Source organism: Echiichthys vipera (assembly GCF_963691815.1).
Source record: "Echiichthys vipera genome assembly, chromosome: 7".
In the NCBI taxonomy this organism is placed as follows: domain Eukaryota; kingdom Metazoa; phylum Chordata; class Actinopteri; order Perciformes; family Trachinidae; genus Echiichthys; species Echiichthys vipera.
Window position 1 is genome coordinate 20,667,865 of NC_139832.1, and position 12,205 is coordinate 20,680,069.

General features: G+C 39.3%; 1 protein-coding gene across 1 annotated transcript in view; it reads left to right on the top strand.

The window, feature by feature from the left end:
- tspan9a (tetraspanin 9a) overlaps window positions 1-12,205 on the top strand; it is a 154,940-nt gene that overhangs the window by 70,245 nt on the left and 72,490 nt on the right. The gene's annotated exons all lie outside the window — the stretch shown is intronic.

Sequence of the window (12,205 nt, forward strand, 5' to 3'; positions counted from 1 at the left end):
TCCACCTGTGCTTCCCCTCCTTCATGTGTATAAAGTCCGTGTCTTCTCCCCTGTCCCGTTGCCAGATTATTTCGTACCTTGTGTCGAATGCATCCAGCGTTTTTCCACAGTCTTGTTCAAGCCATCGAGTTCTTTGTTTCCACGTTCAGGTGTTTGTATTCCCTGTTTGATCATAGGAAGTTTAACCTTTAGATTTTTCTTGTCTCCATTGTTTTTTTCCTCCTGGTTGGAGCGACCTTGTTTAATTTCTTACTTTGTTCACTTTGCTTTTTGTTATACCTCCTGTAAGGAGCGACCTAGTTTAGAGTTTGAATTTGTTAACTTTGCCTTTTTGTTTTTTTCCTCCTTTTTTCATAACCATCGATATTTGTTTGTTCCTCCTGTGCGGAGGGATTTTTTGTTTGTGGCCTTTTTTGCTCTGTGCCACATTCTGGTCGTCGAGGAAATTAATTCAGTTTTGATCCGCGAACCTCTTCAAATGAGTCCTCTTTTCTGCCCGGGTCCGACACCTGGCCCTTTGGGTCAGTAACCTAACCCATACTACAGTAAAAGGACATTAATGACACCTTTGATTTTAGGATTCTACTTCCCAGCCTCTTGGTGGAGGGTTTATGCATTATCTAGCAATTCAGTAAAGTAATACTGTAGGTCATGATCAAACAAATGTTTTTAAAATGACATAAAATTAGGGATGCTCGATATTGGCTTTTCTGCCGATATCCGATATCCGATATTGTCCAACCCTTAATTTCCGATACCGATATCACCCGATACCGATATCACCCGATACCGATATCACCTGATACCGATATATGCAGCCTTTTTACACCAAAATTCATCACATATCACCTATTATGGAATTAACACATTATGCCTAATTTTATTGTGATGCCCCACTGGATGCATACATAAATGCAACACGGCTTTTCAAATGTAAACACAGTCTGTACAAAATAAGTTATTGAAAAAAGTGCCATTCATTTAATTGTTTGGGTTTTTAGAGAGAATATTTTGCCTCAAACAACACTACAGACAACATCACAACAAGGAAGATGCATAGCTTCAGTCCAGAGTAGTAAACAAACTTAGTTCTCTTTTTCCAGACTGAGTAACGACTGAGCCGTAACTTGACAAATAATACAATCAATAAATCAGCAGTCAAGCTCAACATGCTAACCTGTATTGGATCTAATGGATACAGCACCAGAAATTAGCTTCTCGACGTGACTGTAAACAACGCTGTACAGTTCGGGTAAACACTGGTCTGAGAAATACTTGCGCCTGGGCACGAGATAACGTGGCTCGAGGAACTCCACACGTTTGGTGAATCCGGCATCTTGAACTATAGAAAAAGTCTGTTTCTCGGTGTCGGCTGTTGCTCCTTTCATCACTGTGCTGCACAAATGTAGCGTTTAACTCCGCATGATTCTTCCTGAGGTGAGTGATCAAATGTGATGTATTAAAGGAAGACGCCTTGTTTCCTCCTCTCATAACTAACGCCTTGCAGTCATTGCAAAGCGCACATTTACTGTTAATAGGTGACACTTGGAAATACTTCCAAACCACGGACATCTCATGCACCGGGAGAGCAAGCTTGTTAGCCACGGTTAGCAACCTACGAGTGAAGCGTGTTGTTGTTATACGTCATCAAGCACGCGCCTGTAAACGGCCCGTGTTGCATTCAGGTACACTCGGAAATGCTGAAGCCTACGGCCCGTGTTGCATTCAGGTACACTCGGAAATGCTGAAGCCTACAGAACTAACATCGGTTGTAAAAACCTGATACCGATAATTCCCGATATTACATTTTTAACTCAATATCGGCCGATAATATCGGTGGGCCGATATTATCGGACATCCCTACATAAAATCATCAAACTGAAAGCAAAGGACTGTGTTCCGGTGTTATACATTGCATTAAACTATTAAATTACAGTCATAGCTTTGATTTACAGTTATTAAATTAGACAACAGTATATGTTCATATCATAACAATAGGATTCTGCTAAAAGCCAATAAATGATAATACTGAATTATTGACACATATACTAGTTTAAATGTTATACATACTGGTTATTTTTGCCTTCATACCTGCTTGAGATTATTTAATTCAGTTTTATATTGAGGCTGATATTGAATCTATCAGCCTTTTGTATCTATAATATTTGTTTTATATAGTTTAAGAACAACGGCTACCATTCAGCAATATCTGAAAATTCATAAATGCACCATCTCAAATGTAGCAGTGAAGGAATTCAGTATGCTTTTCAAAGACATCCCCCCCCCAGTCAAGTTTAATTAACTCGTAGCCAGTAAACCGATAACCGAGCGGCTCGCTCCACACACATTTCCAATGAACTGGATAAGATTCATATTGCTGATGTTCCATCTTTATCACACAGTTATGGCTCTCTTAAATATTACATAAAGCTTAGGACACTGGTGGACTTAGCTATTCCACTCCTTTGATCAACATTATCAGAACATAGTGTCACTCCTGATTTATCTGCGAGACTATTCTGGGATTCATGTATCGTACTGCTGCAGACATCACAGGCATTTGACCTCCCTGCAATGGCCCTTATTGAACTGGACTTTACTGCACTGTGATACTATGTTGCATTTCAATGGCGAGATTCACATTCATGATCTAAATGCTAATGTTGTATCCTTTTAGTCGGAGTATACTTACTTTACTTGTTAAACCCTGCCTTTCTCTTGGGCCCAACCTTATCTCACACAGCACTGATGGACGTGCCTGCAGGAATTAAGTTTAGATTGGGGCTTGGCTGCGGGACTGGCTGCTGGGGCTTTGGGGCTTTACGTGTATTTGATTTTATATGAGTGTGTGTGGGTGTGTGTGGGCACCCCGTGTGCACCTGTGTCTGTCTGTTGGTTTATGGGTGTGTAATAACTGCTCCTTTTCCACTCAAATCCTGAAAAGAGCCACAAACGTGCATCTCTGGTTCTCAGCTGTCGGTTAAGGTCTCACAATGTGACTGTCAGGGTTTTTTTTCACATGAGAGGACGGATAATACGAAACTGTTTAGGTATGTGCATGAAATATGTGTGATGGAACAGTGTCGAGCTTTGTAAATGGTCAGTCAACAACAACTTGATGTGGGTTAGTGTTTAGAGCATTTGACTTTAAGAAACTATGCTTGATCCTGTCAAGCTTTAGTGCCATTGTCTGGAGTCCTCACAGGCTATCACAATTGGATCTTCAGGGGAGCGTTATGTCATAAATTTCTAATTAACACCCTTTCCAGACACCTTTATTGACTTTTTGCTTGCAAATCACCTAAGAACGACTGAATAATGGCGGAACTGTCTGGCCAGCCTCATCTCAGAGGGTAATATTCAGAGCGTCATAAAAGGGCAAGGTAGAGCCATAAATATCAAAGCAGTTTGACACCTGATTTTAATTTGATTTGGAAGACGAGGCAGACGACAGAATTAATAGCTTGTTAGCACATTTCTACATTACGGCATATTCTTTGACCAACATACCCTCATCTTTCTGTTTGTTCTTTTACCGTTTACTGTAGTCTGGTCCATATAGGACAGCATGTTGTCCGTATTGTCTGTTTACATCCACACAACCGACTCATGCAAACTTTCAGAGGATCTAAGGGCCACTGGCAGTGACATATTGTGTGGGAGATAACCCTTTGTAGTTTTAATCCTTTCCTTATGCCCAGGCCTTGATCATACATTCACACCAGGATCATGTGCTGTTGCATGTCATACACTGTATGTCTGCATTTCAGATTGGCTGGTCAAAGTTATGCAGCACTAATTCCTTGTGTAATATGAGCAAAGACATATTAGTGAGTAATTATCTAGTAGACATTCTTTTTGTCCTTCTTACACTTGTAAAAAGACGCAGTCCCCCTGTTTGAATGCTCAAATTACTGTGCTGCAGATGACATCAGTTACACCCTAATGCTGTCATTTGAAAAACAACATCAATTTCCCCCTTCTCAAAGTCGCTTTCAGTGACATTTTAATGGAGCCAGTGTTTTATTTTTGGGATGCTGTCATGCGTGAGATGGCCTTGTGACTGTGGCTGTGATTGTCATGATTCAATTCCAGTTGGTAAATCAGAGACATTCATTGGCAGGGTATCAAAGACATCCAAAGAAACACAGACGTCTCCCCCATAAAAGACTTAATACTGTTCGTTCCTTCATTCGGCTAAAAATAATGGGTCCCAATTTTAATTGATCGCATTTGCAATTTGGAAGGTTATTAAATGAAAACAACTTTTATATTACAAATTAAACAGAGAACTTGATTAATTTTTTCTTGTACTAAAAAACACAAGGGACACTGATTCAGCCACCAAAACAACACAGGGGTGGTTAATATCTGGTAGTAGATTTCTGTATCATATTAGCCAAATGCATAAAAACAATTCAGTGTAATTTACTTTAGATCATCTCCACCTTCAGGCTTTACATATTTCAGTAAGTAGAGCACTTCCTTATCTCATATGTGTAATTATCTCTAATGTGTTGAGGGCAACCATCCCATCTTTTTCATCAAGTGACATTTTTGGAAAATTTGTTTTATACAGTAGATGAGTAGGCTGTGTTTAGTGATTTCACAATTGATAAACTGTATAGCTATAAATTACAGTTTGATTGTTAGTCCAACTAAAGATGACGATAAATGATTATTTCATGTAAGTGTTACAATCGCCAAAAACAAAGATGTTTGAAACGCAAGCATCGAGGAATAAAAATATACCAAAGCAAACTTCTGAAGTGATCAAAATCATTCAAAGACACACACACACACACACACAGTCTCGACGGACACGCTCATTTATTATATTGTAGTATCAAAAAACATTTTCTCAGGCAATCTCAGCATTCACACAGACAAACGGCTCTGTCATTTTTCAAAGGGGTCACAGATAAAGTGCTCCAAGAATGCATTTTATCAAAAGCAGCATAATACAAAGAACTATATAAAATGAGTGGTTTCTTTTTTTCTGCTTTGTCCATCAATATTTTATCCTCTTATCATCTTCTTTTGTGCATCTCAACTGAACCTTTCTCTGGCTGTAACTGGAGGTATACACATCTTCTATGTAGTAGTGCTTACTTAAAAGAAATGAATTGTTGATATGCTGAGTATCACACTGTGGTAAATTTCTGTAAACTAGACTTTAATGGCGATGAAGAACTATGGCCTCTCGTTCAACAGTACAATCAATTAGTTCAACTAGTTCAATACAATCCCACAGTGTTCAAGCTGTAACTAAATGTTCTACTCACATATAGGCGTTCATGTGGGTCATTCATTAAAGGTACGCTCCACCAACTTTACACATGAGGATCGGCATAGCAGTACTACCGTGTAATGACTGCTGTGGCTCTCCAGGGAACTTAATAAAGTACCCTGATGATTTAATAGTGATGTCATCAGGGTGGAATTAATTAATTTATAACAGGAACCCTGCGTTAAAAGTGAGATGTGGAGTTTGAAGGATATGGATGTTTGCTGGTCAGGGGTAAAGAAGGTCTGTAATTGAATAGCATCATGGGAAATGTAGGATACAGTGGTGGCTACCTAACCCTAGTCAGGGAGGTCAGGCCGGGTTCTAAATTTTTTATATGATTATGTTCGCGTTCTGGTCGGAATTGGCCTACTTGATATGGTGCTTCAAGTACTTTTTAGTAAAGATATTTTGTAGAAATAATATAATGAACATAGTTAGACTAATTTATTATTTTGCAGAGGTTTTGATGTTACTAACCATTCATTGTAATCCAGAGTTAACTTGCATCAGAATGCATCAGTTTTGGACAAACATGCAGAGGTGTTCATGATACTAACAACTAACATATCGCTGGGCGATATGGCGATACATATCATCATAAAAATTTAAAATGTCTATTTTATATTTTTCTTTATCATTTCTATCACAATGTCCAAAAATCTGCGGATGAACTGCGATACAGCAATAATTACGTCATTAGCATGACGCTTTACTATCTGATCCTTGCACGTTATGTTCATTTTGCACTAAAATTCTCTCATAAAGGCGTGTTTTGAGTATTTTTTTTCCAAAATGAGGGACATACTTGAATTGTGATGCCGCTTTTTACATTTATTAGATAGGGGTGATGGGAAACCTTGGCACTTGCAATTTATGAGAAGCTTTTTTCATCATGTGACGTCTACCTTAAGCAGCTTTGCAACTGATTTCCCTTCATGATTTGGAGTTGCCACCTTCTGCAGAGAATATTTCTGTCTCTAGAACTGCACTTGAGGCTCTGTGAAGGCTAAAGCAAATTATCTGTTAAAATACTGATGTCAGATAAAAGTCTCACGGTTTCAGTGTGTGAGATTCTGAACATTGTGCAATCTTTTTTGCTCATAAAATATTTTCACAGCGCCATAGAAACCTAAAACATGCATGGTCAAGATGACAAATAGGCACATATTTTGTGAGTTCTTGAAAATGTGGAAATATGTGACTTGACAGAATAACGTAGTGACCCTGGGAGTTCTTGAGATATATTCAACTGTTTGCAGGTCTTCTTCATGAAAAAAAAACATGGGATACAAATATGATAAAACTTGTACTTTCAGTTACAATGTCTTTTCTCTAAAAATGGGTTTACTGAAACAATAGATTGACATTTTTAGACATTCGCTTTTGGCTTTTTTGCAGAGAGTATAGATAAGAAGACTGATAATAGGGTTTGGCCTTTCTGAAGAATGACGGTATGTGCTTTCCTACGATGACAAGAGTATGTGGATGAAGCATTACTTTTTACTAATTTAGCGGCTGGCTTATTGAGTCAGGAGCAACGCACACTCCACGGTAAAAACATTGGGCACCTGCGTTACATTATTGCACATCAAGTCTAGCAAACTTCATGGAGAACAGCGAAGTCAAAAAGTATCACCGATCTGCTTTGGCAGAGTATTCTAAGGTCTAGCTTTGCTAAACATACAGAATCTGTCAGCATGTTAGCGCAGCATTAACGAGCCAGTTTGTTAGGCTACTGACAACGTTATCTTTACTTCACCTGTACAACTGACTTGAGCAGTTTAGATAACAGACACTCAACTGGCCTGCAGTAATTACAGACGCTTAAACTTAATTCATGAAGTCAAGGCGGTGCACAGCTGTAGACTGAATAGTTCAGTTTATTTTGTTTATTTGTTTCAGGGACCATGTACAAAATTCATTGGTTACATAGTGTAAAAAGATGATTTGTACCAGATTCTAGCTAAAAGCTAATTTCCATCTGAAATCCCTGGGCAGGTAAAACAAGATTAAGAAAACACACACACACACACACACACACACACACACACACACACACACACAAAGTTAATGAATATCATGGAAGTTATGGCCATAGTGCTGAATTAGTGCTGACAAGACTGATTTCTTAATATCAATTTTTTACCTTACATGAGAAAGCACAGAACTCTATAACATTTTTTAGAAGTCTTGGTAGAGTGTTGCATGCCTTAGTAGCTCTAAAGGAGAAGGCTGATTGTGCAAATGCAGTGCTCCGATTTGAGAGGCAACAATCGCCCTTTGTGATGGATCTAGTAGCTTTGCCCATTCGTTCAGAGCAGAGATAGATAAATTCTTTCAAAGGTGGTGGAGCAGTTTTATGAATTATTTTGTGTGTAAGGCGCAAATCAGAATACAATATGAGATTATCAAGGCTAAGCATATTATACTTGCCCAGTATGGCACAGTGGTGGTATTGCATCGATATTTTATCTAAAACTTTAATAGCTTGTTTGTGAAGTGATCTAATGGATTTCAAGGCAGTCTTGTTACCCTAGGACCAGCTTGACATACAGAAATGCAGATGTGACATAATCATAGCATTTTCATAAGTCATAGAAGCATCAACTGTTTTGTCTAAAATTAGCTATTTAATATTTCAATGTATTACCCATCTTTTTAATGTGTTTTTTAAAAGTGAGTGTGCTTTTTATCATCCACATATATGTTGGGACTATCCCTTTGTTTGTATTTATTTCGGAAGAACATGGTGTCGGTTTTTTCAGTATTCATTTTGAGAGAAGAATTACTTAACCACTTAGTGATATTCTGCATTGCTATTGTCAATTTGGTAGCAACCTGTTTGGGTCTTTACTATGTGTAAATAGAAATGTATCGTCAGCATACATCAAGATCTCCACACCATTTCATACATATGGAAGATCATTGATGTCAGTGCAGAATAGAAGTGGCCCCAAGATGGAACCTTGTGGCACCCCCATGGAGCACGCTTTTAAAGATGATGTCTTATCTTTTATCCTAACACACTGGAAATGATTTGACAAGTAAGACCCAATCCAGTTTAGTACATCTGGGGACGTTTAAAAATGAGCTAACTTGGAGAGAAGAACTGGGTGGTTCACAGTTTCAGAAGCCTTTCGTAGGTCTAGGAACAAAGCACCCACTACTCCTCCCTCGTCAAGATTGATGTAATTTTTCCCTTCCGGTGAATTGTGATGTCTAAGACGTTTCTTTGACAGCTGTCTTATGACCAGTGTGAGATTATGGTCTGATAACCCAGTGATTAAGTTGTATGCTTTTGATATGCGTTCTGTTTTATTTGTGAAAATTAAATCCAATAGAGTCTTTGAAGACCTTGTTATCCTTGTTGGTTTTTCTATTAGCTGAGTTAAATAAAATTTATTAGCAATACCCTTTATCTTCTTCCGTCTTTTTTATCTAGCCAATTCAGGTTGAAATCATCCATTAGTAAAATTTTGTTACCATTAAATGTTTTAAGTATAGCAGATATCTTATCAAAAAACATATCATTTTCAGATAGTAGTGGATACAAAACAATAACATTAAAAGACATTTCAGGAAAGAGATTTATAGTAACACCAACACATTCAATATCATTTGGCAGATCTAAGGGTTTACACTGGATGGATTCTTTAACACAGATCATGACACCGCCCCCTTTGCCATGGTTACGGTCTCGTCTGAAAACGCGGTATCCTGGTATATTGTAAACACCTGATGGAGTGGATGGATTTAACCACGTTTTCGGATAAACACAGATAATCAACATTAGAGTCTGTCAGCAATTGTTCGAGTTGTCCCGTTTTGGATACTAAGCTCCTTATATTTAAATGTCCACCAAAGATCCCTTTGGGTTTTAGCTTCGGAGAGAACTTTAGCGTAATTTACTGTCTGAAATATCCTAGTTTTCTGTTGTTTTGTGGCCGCGATGCAGCCCAGTTGTGCATGGGATATCGGCGTTGTAGTGAGCAGTCTGTATTTTCGTATTATCCAGTTTAAGAGCAAGATCTATTTCAAAGTTACCTTGTGCTTTGGCATAATCGGGACGCTCGCCATTGAAGAGGTGTATACCCACGGCTTCCACAGCAGGCCCAAGGCCGCCAGGTGCAGTGCAGCCGCGCTGGTTCTCTCCAAATCCCAGTGGAGTATGGTCACACTCATCCTGAGGTAGCCTACTGTTTCCCAGCCCGGGGTTGAGATGGATGTCACCACAGAGGAGAAGGATGGTACATAGCATGGTCCTCCGATTACCAGGAAAAGGTTTGTCAACACGGTGGAATACAGGGTGAAAAGGCTCCGTAAATCGTGCGTTATGTGAGACTCGCTGCATGCCTCAGTGCAGGCCAATGAGAAGGTGTTAGTTAGCTCTTGAGATTTGATGTTAATCAGATCAGACCACCATGATAATGATCTAACTTTAGCTATAGGGGAAACACTGAAGATAGAGGCTGAATATTGCAAAATTAGCTGATTATCGTTCTGTTATTGTAGACACATGAGGGCCCTTATCGAGGCCAGCCGATGTCGTGTTGAGAATTAATCTCGTCATTTCGCTCTAGCCTAATTGATAGCACTTTCATTACTTTGCAGTCACTATAAGGCTACAGCCAGAAATCTTTTTAGCTTAGTTTAGCATAAAGATTGGAAAATTGGGAAACAGCTATCCTGGCTCTGTCCAATGGAAAAACATTTTTTTTTTACCTTGGGACGGAGCCAGGCCCACTGTTTCCAGTCATGATACTAAGCTATGCTAACCTGCTGCTGGCTGGAGTCTTATATTTAGCGTAAGTGCTTTTCAAACGTGCAGTGCAAACCTTAAATGATGTAGACATTACCCGACAGGGAACATAAATGTCTAAATCAGTTGGATTGGACATCAAACAGAGTTTACCCTGCCAGCTACATAATACAAAGTATGTGTAATGTCAGATTGAGTCCATGTGTGAATAGAGCAGCTCATCTCTGTAGAATTCTCAGCATGTGAGTGATGATGACATCTATCACTTGGCAAAACCAAAAAAACATTCAAGGGTCAAGTAGAAGGGCCATTTACACAAATATGCCAATGAAAATGTCTAGCTGGAGAGACAATGAGATTCAGGAACTTCTGTCTGTAAGAGCCAACGGCAAAATTGTCAGCCAGATTTGAGGAGCAATAAGAATCTTTGACTTTTGATGGGCATTCCCCTGCACTTTGCCTAGTTGGACGTTCAGAACTTCAGACTTCCCATGGCACTCAAGCAGCGCAAGTGAAACAGAGCCACCGATGATGGGCAGGAAGCTCTGTAAATAATTTAATTTGGACAGAATAAAATGATTGGTCAGACTTTCATCATAAATATATGAGAATTGAATATTGATGAGTTTCAACAACTGGTTATTTATTTTACATTTTAGTGTGCCGTACGCTTATTGGGAGCATTTTAAAATTACAAAAGAAAAGTCAATTTTTAAACCATCATACTTGAAGTGTGCTGTTAAGTTGCAACATTATCCAATTGATGAAACCTTATCTTCTATCATTTCTGTGCATTACAACCACAATATATGTACTTCATCAAGGCTGTTTTTACTCTACAATGGTGAAACACAAGAGGGTTGGATTAGCTTGTCTATGTCGATTGGGTATTACTGGATTTACGTTTAAGACCATTCAGTGGAAACTCTCTCCATCTGTCTGGAGGCTGAGCCACCACCAGCACTCAGTTGACAGAAGACCATTACCAAAGTAGAACAATGTGCAGTCTTGTGGTAGACCAGATTTAGCTTGACATTCCTGGAGAAAAGACATTTTTCTGGCAGTCATTAAGGGCATTTATATTGTTATTCCACCTGAAGTTAAAATGAAGTACGGTACAGCTCACAGAAATAATTATCCTGTTTTATGAAATTTGACAATTGCCACCCTCACAGTCCTACAATAAGGATCTTACCAGTTCGGCTTTGTACTCCAAAAATGCACATGTAGATATTAGGGGAACTAGGCAAATGTAATGTCAAAGCTGTTTAATTGCCCTTTTGGCGCGTGATTCAGCAGGGCTGTTTTGTGTTTGACCCTGGCTATGCCTCAGAGTGTGTTCGGCATCTTAAAGCCAATATTCCCTTTCAGTTTTTCAGATGGTGCCATAATTCCAAAGCGTGGACACTGCCAGTTAATTGAGTTCCCCCTTACATGGATGTGGGCAGTACAGTGATGAATAACAGAGCAACTGGCAGTAACGGCTGCAGCTCAGTCAGCGCTGTCACCACCACCCACATCGGATGCAGTAATCACTAGTGATAGTAGTGATGTTTCAGGCTGGCTTTCAAACATGTATGAAAAATCACCTGCTGGCAGGGTAAACCATGACTATTTATGGCAACATTAATCAAGACAATGACAGATTAAAACAATGTGAGAAGCTGTACTGACGTGTGAAATTACAGGTGCCAGTGTCATCAGCAAACTGACAGTGAAAACTGAACCTGACAGCAATTTCTTTCTCACACACACACACACACACACACACACACACACACACACACACACACACACACACACACACACACACACACACACACACACACACACACACACACACACACACACACACACACACACACACTCACCCCTAACCCTGCTTCTCCACACACAACCCCAGCTCTTTTACACTTACCCTGACACTTAATTTTTTCATTTCTTTTTTCTTTGTTTGATATTCTTAACCTCATCTCTGGCCTTTGCAATTCCCCTGACAGCAAAGATGAAATTATTGAACATGTACTGTATAGTCAAAGCAAACACGATGATGGGCTTATGAAAGACACAGGGAGTGTAGAGGAGGAGCTTGGTATTGGCTGCTGCTGCTGCATTGGCTGTCTGCTGAGAGAGAGAGAGAGAGAGAGAGAGAGAGA